Here is a 26,598-nt window from a genome sequence, read left to right on the forward strand (position 1 = left end):
ATGTCGGACATTTTTAGGCAAAGTATGAAATATCAGAAGTATTACATACTTTCCCTGGCCTAGGCATTGCATATAATGCCAAGGCATTCTATAGAATGACAAATGCTATTTAGGCAAAGTATGAAATAAACGTTCTGATGAGGTTATTATGTAAATGATGTGCATGTTACTGTGAATGACCGAAATCGGTGAATGTTGACAATCACATAGTCGCTTTGGTGAATATCCGTAATATTTATTACATCCGATTTGATATTAATTTATTCGTGGACATGATTACATTTATTCGATATTTTAATACTTACTGACGATAGATTAAAAGAAAGATCAGTGTTTGGAGTATCGGGCAAATATATACCGGGCAATGGCACTTGACCTTAAAAATGTATCAGTGTAGGGCAGGGGTTGCCAAACTTTTTTGATCATCGACCCCTACATAATTTTTCGAAATCTCCATCGACCCCCATAAAAGTAATTTTCTGTTAATTAAAATAAAACTCTATTAGATACTGTGTTTGTACATTTATTTTATGATTTTGAACATTTATTAAAGTAATAGTACATAGTGTAACAATAGTTTTATGAAAAATATATTAATGTTGAAATATAAATACCTTAATATTTATGAAATAATAAGTAATTATAAGTAAGTAGAAATAATAAGTAAAGTAACTACGGATTTATTGCTTCTTAATCAATGACATGGGTGTGCCTGGTGTTTTTTTTTTTCCTGCAAGGTACGTTATATTGGGTTCAAAATTGGTCAATTTTAATCTTAAATCCCCTCGAAACTCCACATTTAATTTATTTCTGTTCTTAGTTAAGATTGAATTTACGTGACTGAAACCGGCTTCAACCATATAGGAACTTGGAAATGCTATCATAAATGGCTGAGCTATTTCGTAAAGTCTTACATATTTTTGCATTATATTTATATTTGTCCAAAATTTGCTTATTGTTAAATTTTTAAAAAGCGTCTTTGCTTCAAATCCCCATAATAATTCAGCAAGCTCATCTTGCAGGTTGATGTCCACGTTTTCAATTTGAGCAGAAAATGGCACAATAATCCAATCAGGGATGTCAATGTTTTCCAAATCAACAAAACGCAGTTTAAAATCGTCGCTCAATTTTTGAAGATTACCTGTATATATTTCCAAGTCTTCTTCTTTTATTTCTAATTGTCACATATCTGAAAAATACTGATAATCCTTCGACCAATCGACCCTTCCGGTTGGGATCGAGCCCCATTCGACCCCCTGCCTCAGATCGGCCCCCGCTTATGTTAAATAGACCCCTGGGGGTCTATATAGACCACTTTGGCGACCTCTGGTGTAGGGTATACCGGGCAAACGTATACCTTGCAGTGGCACTTAACTAGACCTAATATGACTAGACCTTTGGTAAATGTCCGAAATATATACTAGGTCTAGTTAAGTGCCACTGCCCGGTATACCCTACACTGATATTTCTTCAAGGTCAATCAGTACCATTGCCCGGTATATATTTGCCCGATATTCCAAACACTGATGTTTCTTCTAATCTATCGTCAGTAAGTATTAAAATATCGAATAAATGTAATTATATCCACGAATAAATTAATATCGAATCGGATGTAATAAATATTTCGGACATTCACTAAAGCGACTATGTGATTGTCAACATTCACCGGTGAAAGTCAACAACCACCGATTTCGGTTATTCACAGTAACCTGCACATCATTTACATAATAACCTCGGACGTTTATTTCATACTTTGCCGGTTTCTCATTTGGCATTCTATAGAATGCCTAGGCAATGTGTGAAATATAAATCATTTCACACTTTGCCGGCTAGTTTTAGGCATTGTATAGAATGCCTAGGCTAGGGATGGCGAACCAATGGCACGCGTGCCATTTATGGCACGTGACACAATATTCTGGGCACGCCACCGATCACAAAGTTCACTATAAAGCATATTAACAATTAAATTGAAATTCACAAAAAAAAAATTATTAACAAAAGAATGTACAATTAATTCCAAATAACAATTAATAACCATAAAAAACAAGCTAACAATAAATAACTAGCAAAAAAAATTTATCAGTCTTGCTTAAACTAACATCTTACAACACAATATAAGTTATTTGTCATCTAATCTGCAACAACAGAAGTCATACTGATGTTACTTTAAGTTGAATTACGCGTATAACTGAGACATTGCAAAATGTATTATTTTTATTAGTAAATAAAAGAGTTTTGAGTTGATAGTATTATTATTTTCCCAATAATCACGAAGTCAAAATTATTTGACGGCACGTCTATGACCTCATTAAACAATTTTTTGAAAAAATGGCAAGTAGGTGCATAAAGGTTCGCCACCCCTGGCCTAGGCATTCTATAGAATGCCGGATTTCATACTTTTCCGGTAACATATACAACTAAACAATGAATATATTAATTAAATCTGATAATTTCTATGTCGAACTGTTTAGTTTCAACAGACCTTTCAGTCTTATCTATCCGGTCTTAACATACTTTCCTTTACCATTCAGTTTTTGACATTTTTTTACACATTCTGCCTTTTTTTTTCTTTTTTTTTTTTGTACTTGACATTTTTTTTTCCAGTTTTTAACACATTCAGTTTTTGACATTTTTTAAAATTTTTCAAGAAAAATTTAGAGGATTATTTTAAAGCATTTAGTTGCTTAGGTCATGCAATTTCTCCTATTTATCAATAAATAAAGTTTAAAGCATTTAGAGGTTTGAAGGGCCGGTTGTAAATTACGAACGAAAAAAAAAAAGTGTTTATAACACCCTATATCAGAAAATAAAAAAGAAAATAAGTAATAACTTGTATTGATCACTTTGATTATTATATGCAATAATTGCATAAAATTTCACAAGTTTAGAGTAAAGATTCATAGAGATTTGAACATTTTTATGAGAAACAATTTTATTTTTTTGTCCTACCTAATTTTTTTTTTGCTATAATTTTAAAAAAATTCATTAAAATTAAACAAAATTTGATCATTTTTAAAATAATAGCAATATTATTATTTTAAATTTAAAAAAAAAAATTAAAAATCGCGAATACTTAAAATAGTTTCTCCTTACTACGTGAACGTGAGAAACATTAATAAAAAAATCCAATTTTTTTGTAGTAATTCCTAATGGGATCACCAAAATAGAATCATATAATTAACGAAAACATATGAAAAATCTTTAAGCTAGGCTTCCAAATTGTATCGAATAATCATATATAAAAATCGAAGTTATCAATACAATTTACTAGTTTATTGCTATGTTTTCTGATATAGTGTGTTGAAAAAAAAAAATTTTTTTTTTCTTTCGCAATTTTTGCCGGCCTTTAAAACTTATAAAAGATTTATACTCTAATATATATATACTTTTAAATGGGTATTTAAATTCTATAAATTTTTAATTGAAAAGTTAATTAATTAAAACAGACCACGAATAGATATAATCTCATCATCAATTTGCGCGAATTATATCCAGTAAAATTAGTGGTTTCCAATATTACGTTAATGTAGCCCAAGCAAAATAACAACACAATAAAAAGAAAATAGTTTTTATTTTTAATTTTTAATAATTTTTATTCCTTTTTTAAACACTTTTTCATAATTTCTATTTTTATTATTTTGAAGTAGTGAAAGTCAGAAGTTTTGAGTCTTCATTAATTAATGACTGATTTTCACTAAATTCCCCATTCAATACACCGGTTTTAAGAGCAAATGTTTTCAACATTTACTCCAAGAAGTAATCAATAACTGTATAAAAATAAAAAGTTAGAATTCATCACAAACTTTTATTGTATCTACATTAATATCTCGTGTGAGAAGTTTAGCTTTTTTTTCTAAATTAATGTTTTTTAAATTAATAAATATTAACTTGGAAATTTTTATGTTCTACACACATAATAAAAAATGTGAATTATTTAACGCTGAATATACCAAAATATCAATAATATAAACAAATTATCTTTTAAGATATAAAATAATTATTTGACGAATATACACCTGCACATAATTGATATTGGTACATAATTTCAACTCATAAAATATTTATAAAAACTATTTTTCATAAATTTAAAATAAGGAAGAAAAAACTATACATATTTCCAAATAGATTTATTCAGAATTTTTGAAACACTAAAAAGCGAATCAGTTTAAATTAAAACACAATAAAAACATCAGTTCTGAATTTTATAAAAATGTGGAAAAGAAGAGTATTTTTCTTGCTACAATTAAAAGAAAATTTCAAATTCAAAAAAATTACGTTGCTTTTTATATCTGGGTGTAGTTTAGTTTGGTTTTCCCTCTTTTATAAAAAAAAAATAGCACATCTGCTAGTACTGCTCTATCATCAAATCTACAGAAAAACAGGATTGGTCTACTATTTTTATTATAGTACATTGCTATTTTTAGAATTTATATCAAAGTACGTTAATTCATAAAATTCAAGGCTGTTAAAAGAAATTATTTATGGTTTAAATTTTTTTTTAATAATTTTTAAAATATTAATTTTTTTTAATAGTTAGTTGTAAAGAAAAATGACAGAGAGCAGCACCATATTCAACAGCTTTTCTTACTATATGTTCGAAAATCAATAAGAGATGGCAGCACTAGAAATTAATAAAAATGAGAGAAAAATTTTATGAAAATACAATAATTGATAACTAGACCAGTCATTTTCGATTCCGTTTTATAACTACAGTTAAAATTTCTCACAAATAAAAAAACCTGTCACCTTTTTTTCTATAATTACAAAATCGTTTTCTAAAGTAATATCTGTGTTTTTGAAATATAGACTTTAATGGCACAATATACAAGAACAAAACTCCACTAAACAGCAGTACAAATTCTAGGCAAAGAAAAGTATTGTAAGTTAAGTTTCACGAATAAAAAAAACTGATATAACCTCTTAAGGGTTCTAAATTCTTTCTATTTTTAAAATGACAAATATCTGGTGAGAAAGTAAATAAATGAGGGAATAAATTTCAGACATTTCATTGAATAAGATAGATTTTATCCCGAATGTTTATTTTCCTTTACTTTAAAAAGAAGAAAAAAAGGAGAAGAAAAAAAAGACAACAGCATGACGGATTTAGAAGAAAAAAATATGACTAGAACTTTTACTCTCTTATAAATAAACTTAATTAATATACTTTTCATTTAAACTTAAAATAACTGCTATGTCAAAACCCCTAATACTTATCATTATTATCCCTTATTTTAATAATTATATATTTCCAATATATCCTACATAGAAATTTTAATTCAATGATGTATATTATAATTTTTGAATGACGATTTTAAATAAATTTCAGTTTCAGGATTAATTAATCTTAGCTTTGCGTTCAATTTATTTTTAAGCTGTGACAAACAGATAATTGTCATGGAACTATTTTATAAATTTTTCATGTTCATTGCACACAAAAAAACACAAAATAACTTTTGATCTACGTACCAGGAGTTAATTATAATTTACCGGGACTTAAATTGTTATTTAAGACAACCTGTAAAAAAAATTAATAATTATTGTGTTGCCAACATATACAGAAATTCCAAAGTTTATGGTGCCACATGAGAGAAATAGAGAGGAGTGTCTGCGCAGGAGATATTGATATCCAGCTTTCTGTTTTCATATAACAGTTTTCACAATTTTTTGCACAAAGATATTTTAAAAAATTTCTTTTTTTCGATTGCTATATTATAGTATGAAATGCAATTTTCTATAAAATTTCTTTAACGCTTTTTTTTTTCTAGAAAAAATATCAATAATTTCCTTGGATACTGTGAAAATTTTAGTATAGTATAACTCAAGTCGGAGTAGAACATTGCAACTATTGCCACAGCAGAGCTGACAAAAAATACTCAGTATTTTTTACTTCCACTTATATATACATTTCTTAAGATTTATTTTATCTAGTTTTATTCCTGCAATATCTCTTGATAATTCGAGTATTAACTATGTGAAACATAGCTTAGATGTTGCGATTGGTGTTTTAGTGTTATCTAGTTTCTGTATTATATCCTCGCTTTGTGAAACTTAGCTTAGATGTTGCGAATGGTGTTTTAGTGTTATCTAGTTTCAGTATTATATCCTCGATGTACGAAACTAAGCTTAGATGTCGCGATGGGTGTTTTAGTGTTATCTAGTTTCTGTATTATATCCTCGATGTACGAAACTTAGCTTAGATGTTGCGATGGGGTGTTTTAGTGTTATCTAGTTTCAGTATTATATTCTCGTTGTACGAGATTAAGCTCAGATGCTGCGATTGGTGTTTTAGTGTTATCTAGTTTCTGTATTATATCCTCGCTTTATGAAACTTAGCTTAGATGTTGCGATGGGTGTTTTAGTGTTATCTAGTTTCTGTATTATATCCTCGATGTACGAAACTTAGCTTAGATGTCGCGATGGGTGTTTTAGTGTTATCTAGTTTGAGTATTATATCCTCGATGTACGAAACTTAGCTTAGATGTTGCGATGGGTGTTTAAGTGTTATCTAGTTTCAGTATTATATCCTCGATGTACGAAACTTAGCTTAGATGTCGCGATGGGTGTTTTAGTGTTATCTAGTTTCAGTATTATATCCTCGATATACGAAACTTAGCTTAGATGTTGCGATGGGTGTTCTAGTGTCATCTAGTCTCTGTATTATATCCTCGATGTACGAAACTTAGCTTAGATGTCACGATGGGGTGTTTTAGTGTTATCTAGTTTCAGTATTATATCCTCGATGTACGAAACTTAGCTTAGATGTCGCGATGGGTGTTTTAGTGTTATCTAGTTTNATTCATTATTTTAAAATTAAATAAGTGTTTCTACTCGAAACAAACAATCAACTTCTGAACAAAATTTTACAAGCTGCAACCAACCCATGCAAATCGTTTTCTCGAGAACGAAAACTGTCAAATATTGTTTATAATTTACGCTTGAATGCTCACCGTGTATCCTTAGCCGACAATGAAACAAATTTTCATGCGTGCCATCATGTTATCAGATTAATAATAGAGATTTCACCATTCACATGATTTCTTTCACATCTATTTTTGTTGATAACAAGAAAAAAGTTGTGAAACGATGCAGGTTGGTAGGTTGATTGCACAATGGGCTGTTGGGAACATCTCTGAGGACGATTCCAAGACATGCCATGGCAATTTTGACCCTCTGCAGAGAGGATGACTCCCCTACTATGATAGTCCTACGACCGGCTCTCGAAGTTTAGCACATTATGGTAGAACAGTTTAATGAGGACCGATACTGCACACCGTCGGTCCCTACGCAGACTGATCAAAGTGGTCACCCACCCGCTTACTGACCGCAGTCAGTGATGCTTTACTTCGGTGTTCTACAGAGAACCGCGTCCTCATTGCGGGACGTGAAATGATGCGATATACAGTAGTAAAAGTATATACTAAGTCTTCCTTTTATTCTTAAATTATGCTTTGTCTCGATTAACAGTCGCACAATATAGTTCTTTAAATATATAGAGCTGCAACTATCCCGAAATATGAAAAAAGAACATAACTGCGTTTCCAACTAGCGTGGCAAGAAACCCACAGATTTTAAAAGATTGGGGGAAAATTCAAAATTTTTAAGGAATATAAACTCGGAATTTTGAAGGTAAACAAAACCTACCTATTTCCAATATAAATCGAGAAATTTATCGTAACAGCTGCAAAAGAAAGATAGAATTTAAGCAGTGCGTAAATTATAATTCAAATGCTATGCTTTTCAGTATATTCATGATTATACAATTGCTATACTGTTTAATAAATTCATTTGTATTTTTTTCTTTGGTGAATCTGTTAGTTATAACAAATATTATATTTTCATTTAAATATTTAGAGTGGTAGTAAATTTTATAATTTAAGAATTATTCGCTCATGCATATAAATAATTTGATATTTATTCAATTATGTTAGAAAAACTGATAATTTCATCCATTCCTCGTCAAAAAGGCGAGAAAAGCTGTAAAAAAACAGCCATCAGAAACGGTGGGAATTTATGCTTAATTAACCTGGATATTTTCTATTATTGGCTACTACATTTGGTTTTAAGAAAATCACGTTAAAATGATATCAGATCAATAAAAATAACCTATATTGATAATATATTACTATGTAAAGTGCATAAAATTAAAAACGGACCAACCTAAGTAACTTTTGATCTAATGATTGGATCTTCACGTTCTAAGACTCGATTCTAATGATTTGAGAGGTCGATCTCAAATATGTTAATTAATTCGTGCAGACGATATTTTAAGTTGCAAAATCTTACACAAAAACGTACTTACTCTGAATAAACATACCTTTTTGAAATGAATCAAATTTTGATGTTTAAAATATAGGGGGTAGCCGTAATCTGGGAAATATGGTCCCAATCGTTTGGTCAGGAGATGAATCCAAAGTTTCCTCGCGTGTTTTACGATTTCTCGAAAATTTTTTAGGCGAGTAGAAAAATATTTGCACGCAATTATAATATTTATTTATCCAAAGATAATTCTATGCAAATCATAACTCTTAGTAAATATTCTTTATTTTTTATTATTTTATGTAATGATAGTCGAAAGTTTTTAAATTGTAAGGTATACCATTTTCACAGCATTTTAGATAAAGTAATTTCGCATAGCAAAATACAAAATTTGAGCAAAATCGGTCTAACAGTTCCTGAGAAATTGAATTTCAAAAATTCCGATGCTTAAAATTCGATTTCTCAAGAACTATTCGACCGATTTTGCTCAAATTTTGTATTTTGTCATATAAAATTACATTCTTTAAAATTATGCAAAAAATTTTATACCTTACTATTCACAAATTTTTTGACCATTCTGTAATAAAATAATAAAAAATAATAAATATTTACTCAAAAATATATTTTACAAGAAATTTTCTTAGCATAAACTAATTTTATAATTGTGTGCAAAAACTTTTCACTTCGCTTAAAAAGTTCTCGAGATATAGTGAAATATGAAAAACTATTATTAATGAGTGCAAACTTTGGACCGCTCTTCTGACAAAACTATTACGACCATATTTACCAGATCTCAGCTACCCTTCATATTTTGGGGTCAAAAATCCGATACCGTCGAAAAAAACGGTATCTTGTTCAGAGAAAGCACGTTTTTGTCTCTGATTTCGTAATTTAAAATATCGTCTGTACTTATTAATTAGCATATTTAAGGTCATCCCTTTGAGCCATTAAGATTGGAGTTCTAGAACGCGAAGATCCAATCATTATATTAAAAGTAATTCAGGGTGGTCCGTTTTTTATTTTGTGTACAGTACAAGAATGTTTTAATTTTGAAAAAAAAATGTTAAGAATTAAATAGTTAAGTCAGAATTTTTTTTAAAAATGGGGATCATGAGCAAAAATCGAGAAAAATTGCATTTAACTGGTTAAAAAAAACCTTTGCTCACCTAACTTAATGTTTCTCTAGCGCTTTAAATGTTTTGGGAGCATCGTAATGTATATACACCTTTAAAAAAACCCGCCCTCAGACAGGTAGCGAATTTACTGAAAAAGTTTAATAGTTTCAAATGTTTCACGCAATCTAAGTTGTTTTATGAAACTCTTTTTCAGAAAAATTAAAAAGTTACTGTTTAAATGCCTCAAAATCGAAGCAACTCCTTAATCTTGAACTATATATCATCTTACTATAAATAATAAACTGAAACCTTTCTAAAAATCACCAATTTGGCAAGATTTTTTCACCTAAATAAAAATTGTCAAATTTAATAAATATTTCTCAATTTTTTTTCAAATTTTAATGCGCCCAGATAATGGTTGGGATAACTATTTAATAATTAAAAACTGGAACGCAAGCCCTTTTCGTTTTCACTAAACTGTGACTTTTCCACATTTTGAGCTTCTGTGCCATTTTCACGGTGGTTGAAGATAGGTTTAACTTGACCTAGAAATCTTCAGTAACTGTTGCAATGCAGTTCAGTTATGAAAAAGCAAACCTTTCACAAAAAGGACGTAATTTCATGGCAAAAGAAACTTAACTTGATTAAACAGTCTTAATTTGATTATAAAAATGGAAAACCCGAAATCTTCAGACGGTTATAAATTTGAGCCCAGAAAGGAAATGTTTAAAAGCACCTTTTACCCGAGTTAAATAGAACATCGTATCATGTTTTGTTTTTTTTTTCCTTCGCGTCAAAACAGGAATACTCTTGTTTTTATTTTTCCAAGAAAATCAAACACGTTCACGTATTTGCAATCACATTTTTCCTATGCTTCTTCCTTAAAAAAAAGTCATTAGCAAGTTTTGCATCGCTGCACATGTAAGGTAAAACCTTTTCTAAAGATGCTAAAAGCTGCAAAGATATTGTTACTAATCATACGATATTAATTATACAAAAGAAACTAAAATAAAATAATTCTTTCATGCGTTTGTAAGCCTTAAGTGATCACTAATTCATGGACAATTCGAAAAGATTTATTAATTTAAGTAACCACGTTATTTATCGGAAATTTTAATATAGTTGTAATTTGGTTTTCTATAGTAAAGCAAGTTTGAAGTAAGAAAATAACCTCTAAGAACTCTTATAAACTAATAGAGGAGTATCTCTTCATAGGAATTTTAAAAGCACTTTAATTCGTCTTTATTTAGTTTCCGAAAAAAAAGTGGTAAGTCAACGGGAAAACGTTACGTGTCTACTATAGTACAGTTACAATTGTACTTGGGTTACGAGTCTATTTTACTAGTTTACTTTTCGAAACATATCGAACCCCACAAGGTTCCAGCGGATTATGCAGATTTAAAATAATGATGACGAAATTTAAACAAATGAATAAGCGTCGAAACATGAATACATCTGTTACAGCCACTCTTTATCATTTTTAAAAGTAAAAACATTTGTGAGCATTCAAACCTGCGTTTATCTCTCAAAGTTAAAGTTCTATTTTAGAAAGAGAAAAAATTAAGTTACTATGAATTAACTTTTACCATCGCTATTTGACAATATTACATTACTATAAACATGGTAGAACTTAAATAAAAATAAAACGAAATTTCAAAAATAAGCATGTCAGCAAAAACAGTACTTCTTCAAGGGACACACTGCCCTGCTATCATGCTGGTGCATTTCAAAGCAAGCAAAATAAAGCATGGTTTTCTTATAAGTTTGTTTTAATTTTTTGTTATGGAAACATTCGAACAATTCATTGCCTAAATAACAATTTAAGATATGTGACTTAAAATTGCAATTTTCACAAAAGCAATTTTATTAACTAATTCACATTAAAGGAGTTTTTAATCACCATCAAAAAAATATTTCCGTTTTTCATTATAAATAAAAAGAAAAGGGATGATTTTAAATATGAATGTCAATAACCTACTATTAATAATTAAAAATATGACCCGAACAAAAACAAATTCTTAATTTAGAATGCCCCATACAGAGAACTATGACGAAAACGAGTATTTTAATTCAGTCAATTTTACATGGATTCCATGTTAAGTTCAATACAATGGCTATTAAAAGAAACAATAGTTTCGCAAAATGAACTGAATGAAGTCGTATCGAACAGGGAAATGAACTTGTGGATATGTTTGACAAGGGGTTAAAAAGAAAGTGATAAAAAAAGAAAGAGAAAACCGGCAAAAGCATAAATAGCTTTCTCTAGTCTTAAATAGAGCACATCAACATTACGGAAGAAGACCAGCGTACTATCTCCTTTTACGTCTATTTTCAAACGATTTCTTCGTGTTGCCACCCATCCTACCAAAAACACTCTTCATCTCGCATGTAGAAAACATAAAACGATTTTACTTCTGAGTTAAAGTTAATGTAGCGTATTGCAAGCCTCAAAGTTTATTTTTTTGCAAACGATAGAAATAGTACTGAGATCTGAAACGATGGAAATGGAATAAACAAAAAAATCATCGGTGAAAAAAAATATCTCAACAAGGTAAGTAGTTTTAATATTTTAAATTACGTCTGAAATAAAACGCTTATGCATAAGGTAGTGATAAGCCACATTTTCTAAAGTGTTCAGGTGTATTTTTTCGGACAAAACACCATGATTTTTCCATGATGGCAATAAGAGGTTTCTGTTTAGATGATACTGTGGAAATCACGATAAAATTCTGGAAACTTGTAAATGCTAATGTAGAATCAATACTAATGACGAGTTGGATAAAAAAAAACAACAAAGAAGTTAGGCTTAGCTCTATATTGCCCAAATCCATCAAACATATTGTGGCTTAACACAATCTTCAATTAATAGTGTTGGTCTAAAGCCACACTGGATTTTCCTTAACACTCATACTTATTTAAGAAGGAATTTATTATTACTTTCTGTTGTCTACTATTTTTCATTTAGTTTTCGTTTTTGTATGCTAATTAACTACCATTTTATTGAAAAAAGAATTGTTTGAAGCTAGTTTAGTGACGTAGAATAAAGTAATTTTTTCTTCTTGAAAATAATCGAAAAAACGTTAACGATTTATGTTTTTAATCAAACAAAACAGAAAAAAAAAGTTCATTTCCGTTTCAAAAATAATTTACGTATTAAAAAGTGAATGTTAGATCATTTTAGTATAACATAATTTTGAAAAATGCATTAATTATGCTGAAAATATAATATTGCCTTTCTTTTCATATTAATTATTTTCTTCAGCATTCCATTTAAAATTAAAAATTCTTATCAAGCAATTTCGTGATTAGATATTTTTATATGGAAATATTTAAAGCATAGTAGGGAATACAAAATAATTAGCACATTTTTTTTTCACTTTTGCCACCACTTGTAACGTATAAACTCTGCAAATGAAATAGAATCTAAGGAAAGGTCAAAACCTCTTAGTCAAAAAGAGCACACTTAAAAGTATTAAAAAGGTGCATTGCACCTTTTCCTCAAAAACAAAAAACAGGTTAAGCTAATACGATGCCACTAACTGACCAGAAACTTCTTGGGTAAATTTTAATCTAAATAATCCTTAACCACCGTAAGTGTAATTCTTATACAGAAAAAATATATGTAACAGTTACTGCAAAATAAAATCGAATATTACAAATATTGTAGAAAATATAAACCAACTAATCATTATAAATACCACCAAAATAGTTACAATTATCGCCAACACCTTTCTGAATTCCTTAAAAAAACTCGCCCTAATAATAGGTCAATGAAGCCTTCTTCAACTACTATTTTCCTTTTCTCTGGAGTCCTTGAAATCACAAACTGACTGTAAATAATGAATAACTGGTTGATACCTATTGCTTTATTTTTAGAACATTTGCTTTATTTTAACTTCTGCTTCAATTGGGCATTACCTGCAAGCGCCAACATGTTTCTGATTATTAAAAGCATAGAAAGATAACATCACAAATTTTAGATCGAAAGTTCAAGATAATAAGGAAAATTCTTATTTTTTTTCTTTGTATTTATAAAGAGCTTAATATAATACTTAAAATAATTTTAAGCCCGATTCTACTGATATGCGAATCAGAAGTATCAAGGACGGACATTACTACTAACATTAAAAAAAAAATAATATTTGACCGCATAAATATGCCCTAGAAAAAACTTTAAAACGTTTTCTTTTATAGGAAAATTTGTTTAAAATCTGAATAATTATTGATTTTTCTTGAAAATTATATTTTAAAAACATTAAAGCAATTTAATATTGATATTAAAGTCATTTAATATTGACTTACTCCTTTGAAGCAGAACTTAAACATTTTTTTAAACATTTTTATTCATTATTTTGCATTATTTTAGGTCAAAACCAGTGAAAAATATTATATTTAGAATTTTAACAATTTATAGTTATGAAATGCATCGTGTAACACCAGTGTCTTTTTCTGTGTCAAAGGTAAAATCTTCCAAACATGGCTTACTTCCAAACAATAATTTTCAAACTTAGCCCTTATTTGCAGTTATTTAGAAAAGGAGAAACAGTTAATCATCGAAATTTCTTTTATTTACAAAATTAATTATTGAAAAGTTTTTGAATATGATTGAAAATACTTATTTAAAACTATTTTTTTTTAATTTTAGTATTAATATAATTTTAATAATCTAACAGATTATTCTAGTAGTTATTAGACTGCCTTTTATAATTAAAAAATAACACAATATATTTCTGCCTGTAATTAAAGCGTCAGAAAAAATATAAAAAGGAGACCGTATTTTCTTTGGATGAACAAATGATATGTGTGCAAACATTTTTTAAATTCCCATAAAATATTCGAAGTATGGTAAAATACACAAATAGTAAAATTAACATAAAGAGATTCAAACTTTGAACCGCTCTTCTATTCAAACTATTGGGACAATATTTTTTAAATTTCAGCTACCTCCTTATATTATGAAGGTCAGAAATACAAATCCGTTGATAAAAAGGTATATTTACACAGAAAGTACTTTTTAATGACGGATTTTGAAATAAATAAATAAACATAAAATGAAAATTAACACGAAGTGTTACATTTTACAATTTTCTTCAAACCAAACTTCTCAATCATTAATGAAGGGAAAAAAAACATAGTATAATAAAATGTCTGTATTCGTGATAAAGAAAAATTTAATTTCCTAAAAGTTACACCAACGTTGCACTTGATTTAGATACTAGATACAAAAATTTAGAATTATTCACTGATTTTAATAATTTTTGCCTGGAAGGAAAAATGTCGCCAAATCTCTTAAATAGTTTAAGATATCTTCTTTTTAATATTTAAGCTATATACCCGTTTTAAAAACCAGATAATGCGTCATAGTAAATAATATATATGTTTTTAAATGAAAGCTTTGCCTTGAGTTTAATGAACTCAAACTGTGGATTTATTGATTATTTATTTTCCTAGAAGAAAGAGCTTCAAGCTCATTGTGGTTCGAGTCTTTTAACCACTATGTGTGCTACAAATCTCTCCAATAATCAATGTTAAAAAAATAATTAATAAATAAATTCCAAGTCGTGACATAATGTTACTGATGTTACGATTCATGCAATAAATCATTCAGTCTCATAGGAAAGCCTTTGGCGAAATTTCACAAGCTATCGCATAATCCAAACCGGCATGACTTGCATAGATGACATAACACATTTTGTTCGGAAAAAAAATGGCAAAATAGAGGTCATTCACGTGTTTTTGAGGTATCGCGTCTATGGACACTCCTAAGTGTCTCTTACTATCCCAATACAAAACATGAACCATGCCTTAAACTACTTCCGGTCATCCTAAATCTAGTGACCTAGAGAAATTCATGATATGATGGATAATGTGGGAACAAATTAAATTGTTTCATTATTCGATAAAACTCTAGTTTTTTGTTGTAGGTGAGAAGTATAAATCTGTAGAGAATGTAGGTATAAATTGATGAGTGTTTATTTGTAAAACTCATTTTTGTTGTTAGAAGTATAAATTGGTAGAGAATGTGGGTACAAATGGATGTATTTTTCTTTGTTAAAACTCACTTTTTATAGTTCGAAGTAAGAAGTATAAATCAGTAGAGAATGTGTTCATAAATTGAGGAGTGTTAATTTGTTAAAACTCATTTTTGTAGTTAGAAGTGAGAAATATAAATCGGTAGAGAATGTGTTCATAAATTGAGGAGTGTTAATTTGTTAAAACTATTTTTTGTAGTTGGAAGTGAGAAGTATAAATCGGTAGAGAATGTGTTCATAAATTGAGGAGTGTTTATTTCCTAAAACTCATTTTCGTAGTTAGAAGTGAGAAGTATAAATAGATATAAAATGTGGCAATAAACAGTTTTTATTTTTCGATTAATTTCATTTTTGTTATAAAAGGTGAGCCGTATAAAGCGGCAGAAAATAAAAGAGCTGCATTGTTTTTTATTGGATGAATAAAAAATTTGTTGACAGAAGAAAAAAAATTATAAAACGGCTGAAAATCTGAAAACAACTAGAATTGCTTATATTCGAAAAAAAAACTAATTTTTATTTTTAAAAGTGAGGTACATAAATCAAGAAAATATGAAGATAAACTAAAATATTTTTATTCGATGAAATTCGTTTTCGTTGTTAGAATTTAGGATGGAAATATGGAAGTAGGTTTAATTGTTTATTTATTCGATGTAACTCTAGTTTGTTAGAAGTGAGAAATATAAATTTAAAAATAAACTTTAAGCAAAGCATTTGTAATCTTTGATATTTCTCTACCTTTCTTTCACTTAACTTCTTACAAAAAAAATATTTTTCATTTAACTGTTCCTAGTTGTAATCAAATTTATTGCAAATATTTATGAACTAAGAAAAAGGGTTTAGTTTCTAAACTATAAAATATTAAGAAACTTGGAAACAACTTTATATGCGACAAGTAAACATTGCGTTCATGGTTTCATTTCTACTTTAACTGTGATTGAATTTGCTAATGATTCGTCAGATTGAGTACTTTTTTTTAATTTACTTTCTTTTTAACTATATGCATTAGAATCATTAAATAAAAATTTCAAAAACAGAATTTTTTTTTATAATTACATTTTTTGCCACATTATAATTCTTTTTAATTTCCAAAAATTCGTAAAAGTGGTCCTTTTTTTATAGAAAATCTGCAACTGTAAAAAAAAAACTTTATAGTTATGAAATTTTTCCGGATTTATATGGAAATGCACACAATTTCACTAAATTGAAATCGTCAAAATACCGTATTTCGTGGGTTGTGTCAACAAACCAGGCTTCCAGGTTATGTCAACAAATATTGATAATTTTAAATTGGATTTTGTGTGTATACATTGTATAAAAGTACCTATGAATGTTAAAAAAACACTAAACAAATATGCAATTCTGTTATTCAAAGGTAATTCGAAAAATTGTCTATAGTAATTTAAAAAATAATGCAATATTTATTACCACTTTTTATTATAAAATAAAATGCATAAAGAATATTAATTGTAAAGTTGATTCATCCGCTTATAAATACGGAGGCTTGGTGATGGATCTTCTTCTGGTTGTGATGAATTTATGATTAGATAATAGGAGATTTTAATTCCGTTTTCAAAATATTGACGTTGGGTGCTAAGGATTATTGGGCCAAAGCATATTATCATTCATGTCATATCAAGACATTTTATCATGGTAAATAAAATTTGAAATACATGTATTGATAATAAAACAGCAGAATATTTTAGACACTAAAAGCAGCATATAAAAATATGAAATTATAAATTAAAGTTACATTCTCATCTACATTTGAGCTTTTAAAAAATATATATTTCATTTCTTAATTTATTAACTTATTCCTTAATTATATTAACCAAACATTTATTGCCAATGAAATTTGATATTAATGGATTATTATCACAGCTTTAAGTGTAGTACATAATGGAAATGATATTTTTTAGATAAATCTATGATTTAAACCATGCTTTTTATTTTTCCTCGCCTTTTTTGCAGTTCTTAGAGATTGCCTTCCCTGCACACACTCCTAAACGGCATTTGTTGAAATGTTTAATACAATTAATTTCTGTGACATAAAAGTTGTAACTTGACAAAAAATTCCACGTTATTATTTCAAAAATTACACTTCTGATGTAAAGTAACATTAACTGAAATGAAAATAGAGACATTTGGAAATAACATTTTAATAACTTGTATAAATTATAAGTACGAGGAATAGTAAAAATATATCCAAGATTTTGAAAATGTAAAGAAAAAATTGAAATATAACTAATAATCAGTCCTGAGTTTCTTGCGACACTAACTTTTAGCGGCTATGGACTATCACCCATTTCGCTCACCCCTAAGCCAGTATCTCCTAAAAGAGAGAAGGCCTCAGCACTGGCTACCATAAATAAGAAATTTTATCCTTTAGTAGTCCAAACGTAATTAAATCTTTCTTATTTTCCCCACTGCGCAGCGTAGTGTCCTGAACGCAGTGACAAGTTTATTATTCGTCGTTACGTCGGACTAGTAAATTGATCAGTGCTGAGGCCTTCTCTCTTGTAGAAAGTGTTACCCAAGAACGGCTCTGTTAAGTGCCTAATAATTCTAGATAGAAGAGAAAATACTGGTTTTAACAAAATATGTAACTTTTATAAGAAATGTGAAATTTCAAATTTTTAGAAAATACGAAAATTTATATATCGTGGTACTCGAGAGGAAAATTGCTAATTGCTTTGATTTTGCTTATATTTATTGTACATTAATTTGTCATATTAAGAGTTATACATCGGGAAAAGATCTTCATATCCAAGTATGTCGCATCTGTGTAAGAGTCGACCACCTAGCTTACATTATAATTGTGGGAAAATAAGGTATTTCAGAATTTTTTTTTCATTTGCCAACAGTCCGTTAGCAAATTTTTAAGCATACACAATTAACCGATAGAGAACACTTGCAAAAAATTTTAAAATTTCTTATTAATATTAATATTTGTTATACGGTGGTAGTAACATTTTTTTAAATATTCATTTTTGGAAAAACATGACAATCACTGAGCAAGAAATAAGTAACTCTTTCAGTAAACTGTAAACTAATATTCATAAGATCACAAAGACATTAAAAATAAATGTTTTGTAATAAATACATTGTCATTGAAAATACCTTTATTATTATTTTTTTTTTTTTTTTTTCAAAGTTAAAAAAATTGTATTATAAATATATTGTGGTACTCGAGAGGAGAATTGCTTTGATCATGCTTGTATTTATTTTACATTAATTTGTTATATTAAGAGTTATACATCGGAAAAAAAACTTCATATTAAAATATGTTGCATCTGTGTAAGAGTCGACCACCTAACTTCATACCTGCCAACTTTTAATCCTTTCGAGGATGATTTTCCCCAGTGGTAGTAAAATGGAATTTAAATTATAATTTTGGACAGAAACATACACAGTATTTTGAACTAGCTTACGCGGTCTGATTGATTGTTATTACATATTAATATATACAATTAATTTTTTTAAAAATAGTGGTGGATCAAAAAGATTATAAATTAAGTTTATAAATGCAATGAAGCATACATTTTACAACCACTTTAAATACAGAAATAAAATTTTACGCCAAATGCGTAAAAGTTAGCAGGTATGTAACTTGCATTATAATTGAAGGAACCGAAAAATACGGTATTTCAAAATATTATTTTTTTTTTCACTTGCCAACAGTCGTTGGCAAATTTCTGAGTGCATACAATGACTTTCATGAGATAACTTGTATAAAATTTTAAAATTACTTATTAATATTAATATTTGTTATATGGTGGTAGTAACATTTTTTTAAATATTTATTTTTTAAAAAACATGACAATCAATCACTGAACAAGAAATAAGTAACTCCTTGAGTAAGCTGTAAACTAATATTCATAAGATCACAAAGACATAAAAAATAAATGTTTTGTAATAAATACATTGTCATTGAAAATACCTTTATTATCATTTTTTTGTTGCAAAGTTAAAAAAAATTGTATTATAAATATATTGTGGTACTCGAGAGGAGAATTGCTTTGATCATGCTTGTATTTATTTTACATTAATTTGTTATATTAAGAGTTATACATCGGGAAAAAAAACTTCATATTAAAATATGTTGCATCTGTGTAAGAGTCGACCACCTAACTTGCATTATAATTGTAGGAACCGAAAAATAAGGTATTTCAGAATTTTCTTTTATTTTTTTTTCTCATTTGCCAACAGTCGTTGGCAAATTTCTAAGTGTACACAATGACTATTTCGAGACAACTTGAACATACCCTCCAACTTATGAAGATTTTGAAAATAATTCTTTCTAGTGGTAGCGAACCAAAGTAGAAATTTTTAAAGCAAATTGGATCTCTCATAAAACTTTTATCAGAACTTAAGAATCTAGCCATATGGCCTGCACTTTTATAAGTAATAGTGGACAAGTTACGCTAAAATTAATTTTTTTTAAATATTAAGACATTAATTTTGCTACCATCTGATTTCTGAAGATTTCTGAAACTACGGAAATTCCGTAGCAGTTGGAGGGTATGCCTGAATAAAAATTTTAAAATTACTTATTAATATTTGTTATACGGTGGTAGTAACATTTTTGACATTTATGACAATCACTGAACTCTAATAAGAAATAAGTAACTCTTTCAGTAAGCTGTAAACTAACATTCATATGATCACAAACACACAAAAACAAATGCTTTGAAATGAATACATTGTCATTAAAAATACCTTTATTATTATTTTTATTTGCAAAGTTAAAAAAATAGTATTATAAATATATTGTGGTACTCGAGAGGAGAATCGTCTTGATTATGCTTGTATTTATTTTACATTAATTTGTCATATTAAATATAAATGAAAATAAATACATCGGTTATATACATCAGAAAAAAATCTTAAAAACCGTTGCATCTGTGTAAGAGTCCACCACCTAATTTGCATTATAATTGTAGAGACCGGAAGGTAAGTACATCAGAATTTTTTTTTTCATTTGCCAATAGTCGTTAACAAATTTTTAAGTGTACACAATGACCCGATTAAGACAATATGGATAAAATTTTAAAATTGGTTATTAATATTATTATTTGTTATACGGTGGTAGTAACATATTTTTTAAATATTTTTTTTTCTTCATAAACATGACAATCACGCTGAACAAGAAATAAGTAACTCCCTGAAAATCTTCACATCCAAATATGTTCCATCTGTGTAAGGGTCGACCCCCAAATTTGCATTATAATTGTAGGGACTGGAAAATAAGGTAAATCAGATTTTTTTTTTCATTTGCCAACAGTCGTTAGCAAGTTTTTAAGTGTTCTACGAAAAGACCGAATCTGACTTGAAAAAAATTTTAAAATTTCATATTAACATTAATATTTGTTATACGGTGGTAGTAACGTTTTTTTAAATATTTATTTTTTTCAAAAATATGACTATCACTGAACGAGAAATAAGTAACTCTTTGAGTAAGTTGTAAACTAATATTCATAAGATCTCATTGTCATTGAAAATACCTTTATTATTTTTGCAAAGTTAACAAAAATAGTATTAAAAATCAATGGTTATTATATTTAATTGCTTATTATGAAGTTTCCATTTCACTCATCTCATGATATTAACTATTTGCAGTCTGATGTCTTCTCTGAGAAAATTTGAAATGCATGAAGTCCGAATTTTTGAATATTTTCCTATCTAAATGCTTAGTAACCATTTAACTCAATGCTCATTAGTCTTTACATAGAAAGTTAATTAGGACTGTATTTTGTTTTATTTACATTCTTTTAACTCTTTCATTTGTTTGATAAGCAAGTTTAAAATACTCTAATTTAAACATTACTTATTTAACAATAAGTATAAGTATATAGTATAATTTGTTACCGAAATAGTTCGTTAATTATTTCTGCTAAATTTTTTATGCGGAAAAATAACTTTTTACTAATATAAACTGTAAAACACATGCTGAAAAACAATTTTTTAATTATTGCTGCAAAATACTTTTTTGATTTTAGGATGACCTTTAAAAAAAAAAGATTTTTCAAGCATGGCGGTGCGGTGGATGGAATTTTAATTTAGAAAAGCATACAATAACGAGAGGCGTTTTCAGCTTATTATTATTGAACAATGTATAAATTCTTAAAGTTTACTTTTACATAACTATTATGAGAAATTTAAATTTGTCAATACAATGAACAATCTTGAAACAAAATGAATATTAGGTTTTTATTTTACAAAAAAAAATTGTATGTATTTATTAAATCTGTACCACAAAGAAATATTTTCTAAGTAACAAAACGAACAATGAAAATATTGAGTAACTCAAAGCATCAATTGATATAAGATTTTTTTTTTAAACAAGTTTCAAAAAAGTATCTAGGTTAAAATCTTCAACATCTCCCAAAAGGGCCTCTTGAGCTTACGAAAACGATGGCCATTCCCTCTCAGCAGGTGTAACGCAATTTATCATTAAAAATATATTACGTTATGTCTTAGCCATTCATTACTCTTAATTATCATGAGCATATTCGGGCGAACTTTTGGCGATAAAAGTAAAAGCATAGAAGTGTACAAAACAAATATTGTTTAATTGCGTACAATTTCTGAGCAATATTTAAAAACATAGTGCTTGAATGAAAAATTCAGACGTTAATCTATTAAGCAACCATAACAAAATGGTTGCAACTAGTTCTTTCTAATTTTTATTGACAGCTAAAATTGTTTTTTCCCCTTTTTTCATTTTTTTTAAAATAAATTCAAAACAATTCAAATAGCTTCAAAATCTGTAAAAAAAAATTTTAAAAAATTGCCGATCATCAAAATTCAATGTTACACTTAGTGCCAATATTGTAGTGTCTGTTAGTCTTGTTGAAAATGATGTGAAAGACAGTGTAAGTTCAGGACGCTGAACAGAAATTTCAGGAAGGGTAAAGAAAATATAATACCTGAAAATAAAATTATTTTATTCAAAATAATTTATAAGTACTTCTGTATTCGAAACTTTATTTTTTTTCCATTTTATTTCTATAGTGATTCTAAATATTTAAATAAAAAGTTAAGAAGCAGTTCCCAAAATTATTTATATTTATTATTTTAGATTTAATTACATTTTTTTTCTTTTTATTTTAATGGGGGAGTAATACTAATTCTACAAAAGCGCCGCAAATATTTCCAAATTTCATACCCTTTGGATACTGCGGAATTTCCGTATTTTCAGAAAATATTTTTTTTTTACTGATAGCAAAGTATTTTAATTAATAAAAATTTGAAAACATATGTCCACCACTAGACATAAATAATTTCAACAAATATATTAAGTTCCAAATAGTTGGTTTAACTCCACAGTCGATAAAAAAATTTTTTAAAGAAATTTATGTTTTAAACATTTTGGAAACAGTTCACTACCACTGTTTAATATATATTTTGCTTGAAACTCAAATGTTCATACCTGCCAACTCTTCCGGATTTTCCGGAAGATTTTATTTTCATATTTAACGTGGTAGCAATACTCAGGTTATTCTAATTAACTTTTTGAATTATAATGATAATTATAAATGAATTTGTCCACCACTACATATAAATAATTATAATGAATATATCAGAGCATAATAATCCTTGCGCAAGCGAATTTCAACGGGATCAAAATGTAAATATATTTTTGAGTCAGAATGTTTTTCGTTTATTGTTTTACAACCACTCTGAAAATCCATTCTCGGAAAGAGTAAAAGTTGGCAGGTATGAATGTTTAAGGGTGCGGAATTTTAATCCTTGACTCAAAGATCTAAACCAGAGGTCAATCTCAAAAGACTGAAGTCTTATTATAATTATTTTAAAGAACTTCAACCCGTAATCTTTATAGCGAACTATCAATTTGCTTGCATCTCACTTAAAATTTACTATTAGAATTCTATACCAAAAATGAAGCATTAGTCAAAAATAAAGTCACTTATTTTTAAATTAAACGTATAAATTAAATTTATCGATTAAATTTATAGATTTATCTGAACATCACTTAGGTGAGTAACAAATTTCTTTTTTTCTCTTTAATTTTCTTCAAAATATGAATAATGAATAATTATGAATAATATATTAACTTTTATTATACAAAAACTCATAAAAAAATTAGCTCTAGGCCTATAGTTCCAGATTACAAGTGAAAACTATAAAGGTCAGAAATGCGGAAATGATCTGGCTATTGAAACTGGTTTATAGGATATTCCACAGATTCTCATTGTCAACACATAGTTAAAATAAATTTTATTATAATTATTTTTTAAAAAAATAATCATCCAATAGTATTTATTTCGATCCACCAGTTTTTTCTCATACTTTTACTTCCAGAATTTCGTCACAAAAATTATTGAACATTAAGAAATAGATATTTGCTCCGAGCTATTCTGACCACAAAAATTGCAGCAGTTTCACAAGCCGGGGACAGTTCTACAAAAAAATAAAAGCTCTGGTAACCATAAAAAATTGGGTTGAAACGATAACGACACTAATGAAAGAGAAAGTGAAGTGAAATAACGAATAAAATAAATACAAAAAAAAATATTTCCCGCAAGACCAGTAATCGTGAAGAGGTTCTTTTTAGGATATTCCGGCTTATTTAAAGTCAAAACCACGAGCAGAATATAATAGAAAACGATATTACGCATTCGGAAGTGGAGGGTAAGTTTCTTTTTTGTCAAAAACTTTATAAGCGGCGCATTTTGACTGTTTTTAAAATAATCCACTCGCAACTACTTTCACTTTCACTCGCAAGAGATTTAGTTTTGGCAGAATGCTCATCGTATTGCTTTGTTATTAAAGGGTGGATTTAAGTTTGAGAAAAGAAAAAGAAGGTTAAGGTTCAACTTTCTCTTTTGTTCGAAAGTTCTCGAAAATACGTGAGATGAATAAGATAAGTTAGGAAGAATAAGGTCAAATAGTGCATTGTAAGCTATGCTGAACTGTAAACATACTTAATTGGCGAAAAACTATATATGCGGACTCACGTTTGGCATAGCATTGAAGATGTTAGCCAAAAAACGCGGAACAAATGCCATCCCAATGCTAAATGATTTGGCGACCGCCCTATAATTAAAATTTGATAAAATGAAAATATTTTCCATGACAATTTATCAGAAATGTTAATTTTATAACAGTTTAGTTATTTTTGCAATAATTGGTATTTAATTCTGTTGAAATCTGATTAACTCCCGTTTAGAGATTTATAATTTTTTTTTTTTTTTTTACAAATATCAATTTCCTTTTAAAACAAATTTTTCAATTTTGCTACGTTTAAATAGCAACTTATTTTGATATGTTTAAATAGAAACTTATTTTGATATGTTTAAATAGAAACTTATTTTGATATGTTTAAATAGAAACTTATTTTGATATGTTTAAATAGCAACTTACTTTACTATGTTTATTTTAGCTATGATTATTAGCATAGTTGAAATAGCAACTTTTTAGCAAAAATTTAAAAAAAAATTACTTTTAAATTTAATAATAAAGAAGAAAAAAAACCGAAAAGATAAAAATATATTTTAAGCAAAAAAAATTGCAATGGAATAGCGGTAACTATTTTTTTTTTCTTTTTTGGCTATGGAACACAAATGGGTAAAGAATTGATTGATCCTTAACTATGGTCAACCTTTGGGCGGAACCCCGACATAATAAAAAGTTTATTAGCAGTACTAACTAGCCAACTATCATACAAACATAAAAAACTATAAATTATTTCGAAAAAGACTATCTTGACTATCTTCGAAAAAGAAATCTTGAAAATATTTATTATGAAAAGAGAGTAAAATATTTAATATTATGAATTTGTTTTTGGTATATGCATGTGCCGAAAATGAATAAAATTTGATTTTCAAAATAAAACTGCGATAAAAGTAGAAAATAATCATAAATGAAATGTAATTCTTCATTCTTGAATTTAGATATTCTATTTTGAATTGAAAAACTATGTGTAAAATACTTGATTTTTTTTTATAAAGGCGTATTTTCATAATTTATTTAATACAATGTTATTGAAAAAATATCTTTAATCTTTTAATTTTACATAAATAAGTCCATGTAAACAACCGAAACATTGAATAAAATGAGGATTGTAAATTGAATCTAGATATAATAATAATTGGTTAAAAAAAATCCTAACGTTTCGAACTCCTGTAAAACTTCCACTTAACTCTTTGAATCCACAGAACAGCAAATAAAAAATAGGAATACTAATAAAATCAAAAAACATGCCGTAAACAGGATCCTCGGAAAACAGTTTCTGAGGTACGAGCAGGAGTTTAAAAAACATGTTTTTCTGAAAAACGTAATTAAAAGTGGAAAAATTTGTGTGTGAAGCATGTTGCATAGTTTTATATTAAACCACTGTAGCTCATTCAAAAGATCAAATTACGGAGAATAATTTTTATCGCAAGTTCGAAGTTTACAACAAAAGTAAGAAATATTCGATTTTTAAGAAAGTTTATGGCTCCCTTTTTTAAAAGTATTTATTATCAATCAAAGGAAACATTTTCCAAAAATAGTATGCTTACAAATTATTTAAAAGAAGTCTAAAATTTAAAAAAAATAGAAATAATCATTCTGCTAAGATCTTTTTTCACTTTTGCTATTAACAACTCTCAAATATGCGAACTGTCAAATGTATGACGAAAACGTTTCCTCAACTCGGAACATCATCACCTTGCATTGTAGATAATTGTTAACTAAAATGACGAAACTAGAATGAAGATAAGACAATTCGAAACTAGAATAACGAAATGTTTCTTTTCTTTTGACGAAATTAGTTTCCTCAGAGAAGTCACGAGTGTTATTTCATCACTTTGTGTCGGAGCATATACCAGTAAACAGTTTCGACAAAAACGAAGAAAGTTTCGTGAAATTTGAGTAGGGGAGAGTGGGATCAATTGTAACATTTTTTACTTTACTATTTTTAACTAACAAAAAATCCAATTTATTATTAGTATTAATTAACCCTTTCGCGCCGACTGTCACAAATATGTGACAGCATAAAACCGTATCAATCAGGGTAAAAATATAAAACTGGTAATCAAAGTATTTCTTTAGCAGTTTATTTGTGGGCGGAGCTATAATTGTTTGATTTATTTAATTCACCATTACTTTGCTCAAAATAAAACTATTTAGTTATACTTTGAATTAATATTGATTTTATATATGATTAAACTAACAATAATTAAAGTAAAAGC

The 26,598-nt window shown here is 28.0% G+C and overlaps 2 protein-coding genes across 5 annotated transcripts in view; one reads left to right on the forward strand and one right to left on the reverse strand.

The window, feature by feature from the left end:
* LOC107441423 (rho GTPase-activating protein 18) overlaps positions 1-26,598 on the reverse strand; it is a 279,885-nt gene that overhangs the window by 95,133 nt on the left and 158,154 nt on the right. The window lies entirely within an intron of this gene.
* The window catches only part of LOC107441425 (uncharacterized), a 22,030-nt gene continuing 7,059 nt past the window's right edge, over positions 11,628-26,598 (forward strand). Inside the window, exon 1 of one of the 2 annotated variants that reach the window (XM_016054681.4) lies at positions 11,628-11,922. The gene's annotated coding sequence lies outside the window, so the exon portion shown is untranslated. Of the gene's footprint in view, positions 11,923-23,950; positions 24,056-26,598 lie in introns of those variants that run through there. The other variant, XM_016054680.3, reaches the window with a different exon arrangement.

Source organism: Parasteatoda tepidariorum, chromosome 9 (genome assembly GCF_043381705.1).
Source record: "Parasteatoda tepidariorum isolate YZ-2023 chromosome 9, CAS_Ptep_4.0, whole genome shotgun sequence".
Taxonomy (NCBI): domain Eukaryota; kingdom Metazoa; phylum Arthropoda; class Arachnida; order Araneae; family Theridiidae; genus Parasteatoda; species Parasteatoda tepidariorum.